This window comes from Homarus americanus, unplaced genomic scaffold, assembly GCF_018991925.1.
Source record: "Homarus americanus isolate GMGI-L3 unplaced genomic scaffold, GMGI_Hamer_2.0 scaffold51325, whole genome shotgun sequence".
Classification (NCBI taxonomy): Eukaryota; Metazoa; Arthropoda; class Malacostraca; order Decapoda; family Nephropidae; genus Homarus; species Homarus americanus.
In genome coordinates this window covers 172881-186589 of record NW_024746673.1, presented here as the reverse complement: position 1 = coordinate 186589, position 13709 = coordinate 172881, and the positions used below count along the sequence as shown (strand labels likewise).

General features: G+C 37.8%; 1 pseudogene; it reads right to left on the bottom strand.

Annotated features, from left to right (window-relative positions):
• Positions 1-201: 201 nt before the first annotated feature.
• On the bottom strand, positions 202-12466 carry LOC121879379 (annotated as a pseudogene).
• Between the last annotated feature and the right edge of the window lie 1243 nt (positions 12467-13709).

The window sequence follows — 13709 nt, the reverse complement described above, 5'->3', positions numbered from 1 at the left end:
CGAATGATGTGAAGATAGAAGGTATGGATATAGGTCATATCCATTCCATAGCTTTGACACGAAGGTTGCATATGAAGTTTGTATCAGTCATATTAATTCCAATATATTTATAGGAGCTACATAGTTCCAGGGGCATGTTGTTAATGTCCCGTCTCAGGCCAGTATCGACGGAAACAGAATGGTCCCTAAAGGTATCAGAGTTCAAGAGTCTAGTGAGGAAGTTTGGAACTCCAAAAAATAGATCTCTTTGCATCCCTAAAAAATCACAAGATGCCACTTTATGCGTCTCTGGAACGATAGAATTTTTTAGGAAATGCTCTACTCATAGATTGAAACCATTGGAATTCAATCTATCTGTTCCCACCTGTGTAAATGTTGCCTAAAGTGGTTCACAAACTCAGATCCTTCCAAGGCAAGATCCTCTTAATTGCACCATATTGGATCCTACAACCTTAGTGCCTGGATCTGTTAGACTGGTGTCCGCCTCCACTACAATTGCAACAAGGATGTCTAGACCAGGTACTGCATTCTCAGTTCGAGATATCCTTGGCACTTCACGCTTGGAGTTTCTCAAAAGGAGTTTAAATAGATGGTTGGGTAATTCCAATATAGCTAACCAAGTAATAGCAGGTCATAGACCCCAAACTTCTATGCCACACGAGAAAGCTTGGAAATTTTTTTTAACAATTTATCAAGTTAACGACTCTAGACACATTGTCGGAACAGTTGTGTTAGAATTTTTAGAAATTTTGTTCAGAGTTAAAGGCCTTCAAGGATCGACAATTGCATCTTATAAATCATCATTGGTTGACCCTCTAGCGTGGGGTTTTAATATTACTTTGAACCCAAGGATTTATCAAATCCCACATTGGTCTCGAGAAAAAGTTACTAAATTTCTTATGGGGCCTAATTACAATATAAATCTGAACCAGGACAGATTGCTCCAGAAGGCAGCAATAGCAACAGGTATGAGAGTCAGTGAGCTGATTTCAATTTCCAATAATCCATCATTATTGGTATTTTCTGAGGAAAATGTCACCCTTTTTCCTACGGAGATCCTAAGAAAAAATGAAAGGGAGGATTTTAAAGCTCAGCCTGTTAGGATAAAACGGCTAATAGATGAGACAAGGGTTCCTCATATATTGTGCCCAGTTAAAAATCTTCAAGAATGGTTAACTAGATTGCCTAATTGAAGCCCCTATGTAATCTCATCACAGGATGGTAAGAAATTGTCTCCTAGTCAAATGACAAAATAATTATCTCAGTTAGTGAATCAAGCAGACAGAGGCAAGAAATTTTTGGCACATGACACCAGGAAATATGCAGGGTCTGTGGCCTTTCTGCGGCATATGAGCCTCAGTCAGATTAACGAAGTGGGCTTTTGGAGATCTTCAAAACTTTTAAAAACAGCTATCTTCATCTATCTCTGAAAGATGCTTTACATGTGATGGTGTTGGGGTCCCCTCCCCCACCTAGTCAATCTCCACAACCAGGACCTTCTTCCTTATCAGAATAAAGTGAGTATCCTTATTGGGATATGTAAATTAACATTTTACCTTCCGGTAAATGTTCCTAATATTGGAAAATATTCCAAACGGTTTATAATAATAATCTGGACCTAAGCTAGCGGAGCCTTGTATGCAACGTCACCTCCCTCTCCATCTCCTGTTCGGGTATTTAAAGCTAGGCGTCGCATTGTGGATTGAACAAAAAGCCGTTAAAAAAACAAACAAACAGTTTTTGTGATATAGTCCAGAATGCGACGCCGATAACCCACCCATCTCCACCCCTCGAGAGTTGACTTTTGTTTACTGCTAGCTCTAAGGCAAAAGGTGACGGTGGCAGTGCGTGTGATGGGGGGTGCGGGAATTGCAATTAAATGCCAGGTACCGACGTGTCCTCCTAATATTATGAATTGTTAAGTAATTAATTATTAGATGTCTTAATTGCCTGTATGTTGGCCTGGCGAGGTAATGCTAGGCATTTACATTCCCAGGTATAAGCTAGATGTCGCATTCTGGACTATATCACAAAAACTGGTTTTTAGAAAGAAACGGCTTATTTTCTATTTCGTTTACCTTATTAGGGTTGTTGACTTTGATCACCTGAGTCAGTTTGGCAGTAGGAGCCATGTTGTTACTACTAGGGTTCAACATCTGCAGCTGTAGTGACTCCAATAACAAATTGTAAATGACAATGACATGGAATTAAGCAAAACTTATACAAATGAGTAACCGACTGTACATTGCAAAGGCATTTGTGTAGGTTGTGAAATGTAAACAAATTCAAGTAAGCACATAACCTGGTACTTGGGAACTTTTACCTGACCACATTTACAATGCTCTGTTATAGTACCTGACAAGTGATCGCGGGCCCTTCGTGCCGGGTGAAAGTTTGAACGCTCGTGCTTGGCTAGCGTACAGCGAATGAGGGTGCGCCAAGTCCTTAGACTTGCATAGTTAATTAGGGTGCGCCAAGTCCGTAGACTTGCATCGTTTTCCATCATAAATAAAATGGTTAATTAATGCCTTCCTAAAGAAACCATCGACATGGGACCAGGTTTGTTCCACTCTACGAATTTTTTGCGAATTTTCCACCAAATTTGATGAAAAACGATTGTGCCGTTTCGGCTGCCCAGAACAGACACACAGACAGACAAACAGACACACGGCTATTGCTATAGTATATTAAATAGGTAGAATCAATGAATGGGAATGAGAGAGATGATATGTTGCTCTTGATATTAGCCATCCTATACACTGAAGCAGGAATGGTCTTGCTCTTTAACAATAATCACACATAAAAGCATGAGGTTCAAAAAACTTAATCTCACATATGTAACACTGATGCCATTGTGGTACTTCAGCTCTTTATTCTTTTTTGGAAATGCAGATGTGCTGAAAATTTATCATACTGCAGAAATCTCCCTCCCTTCCTCTCCCAGTGTTTTCAACAAGTTACAATTACAGGGTAATATGTAAAGTTATCGGGACAATGCCGACTGGAATAAAATAGACTGAAAAACGAAAAACAAATAAAGACTAACATTTGTTATGACCGACTTTCCTGTACATCCCAACTTTAAGAGACCCCTTTCTCCACATACTTCAAACACACCAAATACTTTCATACCATCAGCCAATTTGTGATTATTGATGAATCTCCTTTTATAACAATAACCCCACTTCATTCTATCATCATTCGAGCTCTTACACGAGGAATGAACACACAACAATCGTACCCCTTCACTTCCTCCTTACCCTTCATTTTATGTTAATGTTTCTTTGCTTTCTTGTTTCAGCCAATGTTTCTCTGGACAAAACACCAGTCCATCATCCCTCACTCCTTTCATTACCAGTTGCAGCATACATTAGTCTTTATTATGCCACCACTACTCCATTCAAGTCCTGTTTAATAAAAGTTTACCGTCATTGACATCCTCTGTGCCTTACAGTTTTCGTATTGTCCTCTAGTGTCTTTCCATTTATAAATAAAAACAAATCTTTGAATGCAGGGCCTCCTGTATTCACCTCTTATTACACAACTAAACCATGCATGAGTATTATCCATGATTTAATAAGCAGGTGTAATTTGAATATGGATTACTTGTTAATTATATCAATCTTAAGAGGATGCACATACAGATGTGCACACATACACCGCCCTCATGTTCATGACTACTTTTGTTCACATTCAATTTTAACTTTATCCTCATTCACACTCTTCCAGACTTATTCACTAAAATTTGTAACTCTTCTGATCACCCAACAAGCTCATATTCATCACACTTAACCAGAGGGTTGGAAGAAGCAATTTAAATTTAATTAACAACAACATTGTTGAAGACCAAGAACATGGGATACCTACCTGAGGAAACAGGGATAGAATGGTGGTATATCAGAGAAAACAGTTACTTAAGGCACAGCAGCCTGGAAAAGGAAGTCTGTAACTGGAGTTCCAGTGTTGTTGGTGGCTAGCATTTTTGATGGTAGTGATGGATTCCTGCAGCTCAAACGTCATGTCCAACCTGACACCATTCTTATCATAGGAATTGATTCCTGGTATACCTGTCAATGTACAGACACATTTTACTTTCCAGAATCTCCTTCATGGTGCAAGGTAAATTTATTCATATTTTATCTTTAATATTATGTTCTAAGAACTAGTTTTCAATTGTTTTCAAAATTTCAACATCTGAGTTATATAGGATGAGAGTACTGTATCCTCTTTTGACCGTTTTGTTCAACTACAAAGCTTAAGTATTCGTGACACCTTTCAAGAATATCAAGACAAGGTGGTGTTACATACTTGACTTCTGGAGGAGAAGTGGGATGATTGAATTACTTGTAGGGATGGTGGCAGTGGAGTTTGTGACTGGAGAGTTAAGGGAAGTGATGATTGGGCGGGGCTATTGAGCCGGCCTCTAGTAGGTAGGCAGCATTGGTTGAGTAAGGTAGCTGACCAGGGATGATGGTGTCGTTCATGTTGATGGTCACTGGTGCTGCTGGGCCAGAGTCTAATCCTCCTGAAATGTGTGCAACATCTGTTACCAACCTGATGACTCAACTCAGGATGTACAGAGAATTGATATGAACCATTATCTATCTGTCAAAGATGAGAAAGTGTAAGAATTGGACTATGGTAGTTGTTGCAGTGTCTTCTTGTATCCCTTGGTCTACCCTACACACAAGTGGGAGATGAGTACTTGGGTAGTGATAATACCATTATAGATTACCAATACCACTTTCAACTAAATAACCATTCTTTTTCAAAAGCTAATTGGTAACACAACCCCCCCCCCCCACACACAATTCATACCAGTAACAATATTAAATTTTTACCTGGTTCCTAAAATTGCATGACACAATTAGATTAATCAGAACCAACATAGGGAACATTTTTCAACTGTGGATCAAATAAAATATACAACCATACAACTCAGCATTACAGTACAGAATATTTTCCCTATTTTAACATATCACATCCAGTTTCCTATATTCAATACTTTAAAATTAATATCAGTAAATTTTGCTTTATGCATGGTACCAACTCCATACTAGAAGATAAAAATTCTCATGTACTTTTCTTTATTAATAAGTTCATATATCAAAGTTCTCTTTCAAATAACAATAAGAACATCATGGCTGCGGAAGCATTTTACCTAATAGGTCCAATATGTCAGCATTAACTATCGGCGCTGTTATGGGGCAGTGATTGGCCCTGCCGTGCTTGGACTTTATCGTTGTCTCCTATCTCCATTCCACCAATCAGGTCAAGCAATGCATTCTAAGAACTACAAATACAAACCTAATTACTTGTATATCCTACACAGTTAAAGACTTTAATATTAATAATAAGAAAATATTCTCAATACAGTATTATTACATTAAAAATTTTGGTTCCATATGAGTTTGTTGAAGATTAATAACCTGGTGTTTCCTGATGATGTCCTATGACCAAGGGAACTGAGATAATAGGAAAATTTGTATGCAGGTAGGCAGTCGTATATACCCTGCTTAGATGATCAACATGATTCTACAGCATTAAAGTGTCAAAATTATGAGATCCATATGATCACTGTTCACTCTACAGATCCCCAGCAAGATTTCCTCCCCTTTAACTGTTCTATTAAATCTACTACAATTTGTTGGGGCAACATAATTTGTATACCTATATAGAATCCTTTAAATTATGTCAGCAAGGGATAACTTTTTACTTGCTTAACAGGAAAATCATTAAACCAATATTCCAGGTAAGGGAACTAACCTCAAGATTGAGTAAATGATTTGGAAATGTTAATTAACAGAGACGTTTGCTGACTACTGCTGCAATAATTTATGAATAAAAATACAAACTTGCTTGAAAATATAGTCGCCTGTAATGAACATTATGAGGCGATTACCGGTAGACTGTTCTTTTTCATGAGAGGAAAGAAAAGATTGAAATTTACAAACACATTTTTCTCATTAAAAAGCAAAAAAACCTCTAAACTTCTGTCTAGTCATGTAGCTATGCAATTACTCTGTAAATTATTTCAGATTGTATTGCACCATAAAAGTCGTGTTGTGGGATGTACAGAAACTAAGCAATATCTCACTGAATCATTTGTTTCATAAGCGTTGTTGAGATGAGGTCATTGAGGAGACTCTGGTTATCATTTGCTGTGTCGACTCCATTAGTGGTGGTTGCCTTGTCAGCTTCCGATTCAGCTCTGGTCCCTTCAAATGGTGGCATCCTCTCTAATAGAGGCCCTCGCATGTGGCTGTTGGAAAGTACTTGTGTGACACCTCTTGAGGGAATATGCACATTAACTAGATAGAGTAGTGTATTGTATATTCAAATTGCTGAAGATATTCAAGGCAATTCCTTTCGACTTTTAGATACAGTAAATGCTAAGATTAACTAGGTTTAAGTCTCAATTTTGAAGTACACTGGAAACAACATTATCATTTAATATATTCTACAGGAAGATAATCATTTCCAAATTGACCAGAAAGAGAGAGAGAGAGAGAGAGAGAGAGAGAGAGAGAGAGAGAGAGAGAGAGAGAGAGAGAGAGAGTGTCTTCCAAAACAGAGCACTTAATGTGATGAAAAATCACATGTTTCAGATTTAAAGGAAATTGGCTATATCATTAAAATATTATGTTCTTATTCTAATACTACAAGGGTTCAACACCACCATACAGTACTTCTTATGACACCAAAGAAAAAAAGGTTCTGAATTTATGGCAAAACTGGTGTATTGCTGTCAGCATCAAGAACAAAGAGTCCAATAAAACTAAACTCCATATCTTACAAGCTAAATTTTGTTTTGTTTGTAAAGTGGATAACTTGGGTGGAGTGAAATACCATCTTATATAAGCATTGCAGCCTAACTGATCCAAGAGTATTGGTGCGGTTATTTGAAAGATTTACTCATGTTACATTCTTCATATTTTTCTAAACTATATGTATGAATCTTAATTCTATAATCTTAAGGAGTATATTAAAGTCTGTTTCAATGCTAATTGTATGTTCATGGGCCCCCAATTAAACAAGATGGATTGTCTATTTTCCTTATTAATTGATGCTTTTGGGAGCACCTCACTCAAACTTAATTATGCAACCAATTGATTTATTTGTATTAAAAACATTTACTAAGATGTGTGAATAGTTTGGAGTAAAACTGACTTATGTAGGGACCACAAGAATCCTTTCATATATCCCCATACCTCGCTGGCTGGGGTTAACAAGTATGGCATTAGTTTCACTCCATTCCTTTTCAGATGGTGTGTGAAAGGTGCAACGAGATTCGTAATTACATAAACTATTCATAACTTACCCTGGACTAATGACCATTACAACATGACTGCCTATATCAGGCCCTCAAGATTATTATTATATCTTGTATAAGTCTCATTAATAACTTCCTATGTTTAAATAATATCCTCGGGACTCATTCATATCTTGAGGTACATCATATACTGAACTTCTGCCCACTTAAAAATCTTTAGGTTTGTTGCTATACTCACGTATGTCTAGTGGAGAGCTGACTATACTTTATTCCTCTCTGTTGTAGTTCAAGTGGGAGCCAAATGCACTTTCTACTTGCTGTATTGACCTGTTCAAACAAAAGAATATGACTTAATGATCTACAGTGAAGTACATTGACAAGTATCTACTTTAGTCTTATTACCACAAATTAATATATCTAAAAAAATTCTCACAACTTTGATTACCCCATAAAACAATAATAATATTCTGAGTAATAGAATGTATCATTAGTTAAATGTATCAAGAAATCTAAACCTTAAATATTTTACATTGTTTCCCATCTATGTAAGGGGAATTATAGACACAATAGTAAGACATTTTTAAGTGGGAACCGTCAAAACATAACCGTTACTTAAAAAAATAGGGAATAATATGTGTAAGCTCACCCGATTTCATGGGTGAGCCGGGCAGAAACCTTCATGAGCAAGGTGTGAGCGTATTCCTTAGTGGTAATAGAACACTGCGATGACCACAAAATTTTCTGGTAAACATCTATTAATTCAGCTTCCACCACAGTTACGGTTACTTCAGCCGGAACCTCAATTTTCATTAAGTTCCGGTTCCGGCCGAAACTTTAGAAAAATAACCAGCAGGAACCAGAACTTTTTATATTGGTTTAGTAAAGAATCTCTACTAAAGATCTCTACCTCCTTTTACCCACTTCAGCTGCTATTGAGGGAGACACTGAGTCATGTGTGAGGCAGCTGGGTGAGCTGACTTAAACTAAACAAATACTGGACGCGTCATCCTGAGGGCTCTGTATGACTGGTTGTGTCGTGAAACATACCCGTCAAAGACTCGTGGCTTCCCATCGATTGATTTTTTTTTACAAGTTATTATTTTTCCATGTACTTATAAAACAACTTAAATTATAAACTTAATATATTTTTGGTGATATGACACAGTTTGGAAAAAATATTATGCAAGGTGAATCTTATCTTGAAGCAATGTTGTATTTCTACATAAAAAAACACTATTAAAAAGCGGTGAAGCATATAAAACAAAGTGGTCTACTTGAACTTCATTTCACGGCTTTAGTTTTAGAATTAGTTTAAAAGCAGAGACAAAGACCAACAATATCATATTAACATTTCTGGGTCATGAAACTGATTGTTTTTCTTCATAGTTTAAGCAACACTTAAAGTGCCAGTTCCGGCTGGATTTTTTTTAAAGTTCCGGCCAGAACTTAATATTCTGGTTCCGGTGCATCCCTAATTTTAACTGCAAATTATATACAGTACAAGTACATCAAGGTTCATATAGTGTCTCAATAAATCAATGTTAGCAAATTTACTGTATTGTGAAGGAAACCTTTCCGAATCACAGAACACATTTTTTTCTTTCAAAAATTCAAATTAACATATTTAGCAGAAATATAAGACATCCAAACATAATACAATATTGGCCAAAAGTCCCTAACTGATGCATCCATTATGACAGCAAATAATGTGAACAAAGTTTTATGTGTTTTTCTAGTGTACTCAAACTTGTATCACAGTTAGAACAAGTGACAGCTTGTGTTACTCTAGTTGGTTCTGTCAAAAGAGGGAAAGAGCTTGTAAGAATGGCAAGAACAAATGGAAAAATATACTTTACATTTTACTTCAGCAGCTTGTTTCATGTTCTTTTGTTGAGAATGGAGTACAACTGCGACATATACTGTACTGAGTGTACTGTATATTATTAGTACAACTTACAGAAACAAAACTTATAGATGCCACAAAAGAGAACATGAAATTTAAAAAGTAAAATTTTTCTCTCTACACCAACTAGTGAGAGAGAGAGAGAGAGTGAGAGAAAGGGGGAGGAAGACTTATTTTTCATGTAAAGGACAATATTTAATGACAAGCATGTACCATTTAATAATAAGTCTCCAAATTCTCCCATACACCAGGTGGATACCTGAATCATTGGCTGGTATTCCATCTGAGCAACTGACAGGTGACGCCGCAACTCCCCAACAGCGTACGCTTGTTCTGATCGTGTCTGATATTAACTGTATGGTGGACATGACGTCGTCTGGTACGTGATTCCCAGTCTGTCAAGAGGAAAACAAGTCAATGACTCTTGTCCAAATACCTGTATATAGTTAAAAATTAAGACTTGACACTGACTAGTAGAGTGCAGAAGAGGAATTTGTACATACACAACTTGGAACATAAAATATTCTTAAGATTATCCACACTAAAACTTAATTATGCTGTTAAGATAAAATGAAAAAAATAATCCCTATATTTATTTTCATTCTTGTACAAATAAATGGGTACTTACAGTTTATACAACTTTAAGAAGAGTGTCTATGTACCATCGCACATTGGGTGAATATTTCTCTACTGCCAGAACACACTTGGATGAACAAGAACCCTTAAACTCTGGTTCAACCTTCTCCAAAAATGTTAACAACTCCTTCATCATAGTTCATATGTTTTTGCCGTTGATCAGCGCAAGACATAACTCCATAGCTCGACGCCTTATATCAGCACCCTACAAATAAAAATATAACTAATATTAATGATGATACAATATAATAATAAAAATAATATGGAGAAGTTAAAAACACCTGAGATGAGAAAATCTATTTGAAAAAATAAAATTTTCTTCCTTGTGTGGAATGAGAGTTATGGTAAATCCCTGGCATGTCAAACTAACTAAACTGTCAACATATCAATTGTGGAGATACAATCAAACAGGAACATGTGTACTCACATTGCTCATCAAACACAAGTCTGAAACTCACAGTATTATCCCACTCAATCCTTCATAGCAAACTATTAGCTCTTGTAAAAACAACAGATGAAATGTTTGATAGCTACCTCTCCTACTAATAAGTACAGTACAGTACTGATTCCATTCAATAAACTGTATGTTGTTGCTTGTAGTTCCCATTTTCCACATAGCTTTACATCTTTTGCTGTATCATAACTATAAATCTCTCAAGCCATACCAAGTTTTCTTTCCTTATTTTTCACTAGAGCATTTTCTTGACTACAACAGACTTGTAAAGAAAAAGACAAATAAAATTATTCTTTAAAAAGTGAGGAGTGCCAAGTTAAGCAAATACACCTGGTTCATGTCCACCTTAGCACTAAAATACCTAAAGATCCATTACCCTCAAACATTCCAAGATGGTTGAGCGGTGGACGGCAGAATTATCAGCATGAACAACCCGAAAAGGGTATTAACTACCACATACCGGATGTTTTTATCTGCATTCAGTAAGAAACGTCCTAAAATATTAATGGCCGGTACCTGGAAGGAAGGAATGTATGTCATACAAAGTGGTCCTTGGAATAATTTATTTTACCAATTTGCACTTCTGAAAATATTCCAGAAAAAACAATTACTAGAAGTCCTACACTAGTCAATATTCCCAAAGATCATATACAACACACCTCTTTTACTGGTCAATGCTATACAGTATATTTAACTCCTGAGTGATACATCCCATTGGTGGTAGTATATTTAATAAGGCAGAAAAGACAGCAGCATTCACACCAATGGAAAAAAGACTACAATTAAAACCCAATACAATAGTTAGGAATAAATTGTTAAAAACTGTCCACATACAAATAAACTATGTGGCTGCTATACTGTCACTCTATATTGTTGGGAGAATTAAAAATAAGTGTTAAAGATACTGTAATATGAATGGTATTAAATGACTGGGGAAGACCGAGGTAAGATATACAATATGTACCACACTTATTTGAGGGGGTCTGACACCATGAATAGAATACTCACAAACACTACTCAATTTAAAAAAAAATATGTTGGTCTGTCCTAGATAGATAGATAGATAGATAGATAGATAGACACCCCTCCCCCATTCACACACATATTCTTTCCTATTGGGATGTTGGCCACTTACTGTGGATTTTCGGGTATTCAGTTCTAACTACAGGAGCGAACATAAACACCTGTAGAGTTCTGGAGGTTCTATTTGACGGAAGTATACGAAGGTGCGCTTACAAGCACCGGTAATCCCTACACTCTTTATGGGTCAACTGACCTCTCCCTGACCTCTCAGGCGACATGTGGCAAGTGGTACATTAGCAGCTTTCAGATGTCGCCAGGCACATTATCTAAGCGTGTGGTGACATGAAACAGGGACATTGCCACACGCTACTGACTAGATAGGTAATGTATATAAATGGGGTACATACATAGTATACATACAACATACATAATATACATACACTTACCCTCAGTCCACTCTCATTCTTGATATCCATGATGGAGAGTACAGTTTCATACAAGATGGCTTTGCCCACGTTCTTGGAGGACTCGGTGTTGGTGGCCACCTGTGCAACAATGTCATTCATCGTCTCCGAGGCCTCATTGTACCCCAAGATTCGTAATAACTTCAGAATCTTCACCTGGTAATTAATAAATTTAATGTCTCAAAAATTCTACCAAAGTTAAATATGGATAAAAATGGAACACACAAACAAACAAATACAGTGAATACTTATAAATAATTTTATAAAAAGTATGGAGGTTTTCATGAACTTATCTATAATGTCTAGTGAGAATGAAATCTGTTCTTTTCCAAGCAACTGAGAAAAGTTACTCTGCTTGTTAAAGATAATGAGTAATATGAGATATGATTTGTTCATTAATAAACAAAAGGACTTGATACATTATAATTAAATCATCATTAAATAATTACTTGTTTGAGTGACAGATTGAACTTAAGGAGTTTCGTATGCTAGGTAATGCAATCATTATGATCCTGTTTGCCAATAACTTTCCCACCCACTGGAGGCCACACCCTTCTGCTCTAATCTTTTTGAGGACCATATACAGTACATTGTGGATAGAAAGATTAATGAGTAACAACCACTGACCTGCAGGAAACACCTTGGACATCATGCTCAGGAGAATAGCCAGCCATGATTAGTTTCTTGAGGATACGCACCAAGTTGGGGACAATCTGGTAACAAATGTATTATAACAGCATGACACATAACACTACAATCTAGTTACATTTTTATTTGATTTTTTTTAGAGTCACTGTGAAGTGTAAACAAAATAAAAATTAAATTGCTTAAGGTAAGGAAAGAGGGAGGGAGGACAAGGGTGGAGGGAGGCAGGCAGGCGAGGTTATGGAGGGAGAGCATAGGGAGGGAAGAAGAGTATAGGGAGGGAGGGAGGGAGGGAGTGAGGGTAGGGAGGGTAGGGAGAGAGGGAGGCGTGAGTCCCCTCGTCTTAATAAAAGACACCCACTATATCCTCTCTTCCAGGAGCCCCGAATCTACTCATTATTGATCCTGGACCCCGGCTGTCACATAAAGCATCGCTGGCGAGAAATTAGTTCCTTATTCTATCCCCAACACAGAACAACGGGTGAGCAAGGAGGGATGTGGGGGTAAATGGGTGGGGGGTGGGGGTGTGGTAATGTGGGGGGTGGTGTGGGGGTGTGGTGGTGTGGGGGTGTGGTGTGGTGTGTGGGTGTGGTGGTGTGGGGTGTGGTGGTGTGGGGGAAGACTGGGAGAGTTGTGGGGTCTTGTTGTGTGGAGGAGGTGTGGGGGTGTGGTAGTGTGGAGGAGGAGTGGGAAGGGTGTGGGGATTCTAGTGTAAGGGGTAGTGTGGTCGTAAGCTGTAGGTGTTTGGTGCGATGATATTGAAGTGTGGGTGTAAGTGATGGTGGGTGTAAGTGATGGTGGGTGTAAGTGATGGTGGGTGCAAGTGATGGTGGGTGTAAGTGATGGTGGGTGTAAGTGATGGTGGGTGTAAGTGATGGTGGGTGTAAGTGATGGTGGTGATGGTAAGTGATGGTGGGTGTGAAAAGTGATGGTGGGTGTAAGTGATGGTGGGTGTATGATGGTGGGTGTGATGAGGTGATGGTGTGAAGTGATGGTGGGTGTAAGTGATGGTGGGTATAAGTGATGTTAGTGGTGATGGTGGGTGTAAGTGATGGTGGGTATAGTGATGGTGGGTGGAAGTGATGGTGGGTGTAAGTGATGGTGGGTGCAAGTGATGGTGGGTGTAAGTGATGGTGGGTGTAATGTGGGTGTAAGTGATGTGGGTATAAGTGATGTTGGGTGTAAGTGATGGTGGGTGTAAGTGATGGTGGGTGTAAGTGATGGTGGGTATAAGTGATGGTGGGTGTAAGTGATGGTGGGTGTAAGTGATGGTGGTTGCAAGTGATGGTGGGTGTAAGTGATGGTGGGTGT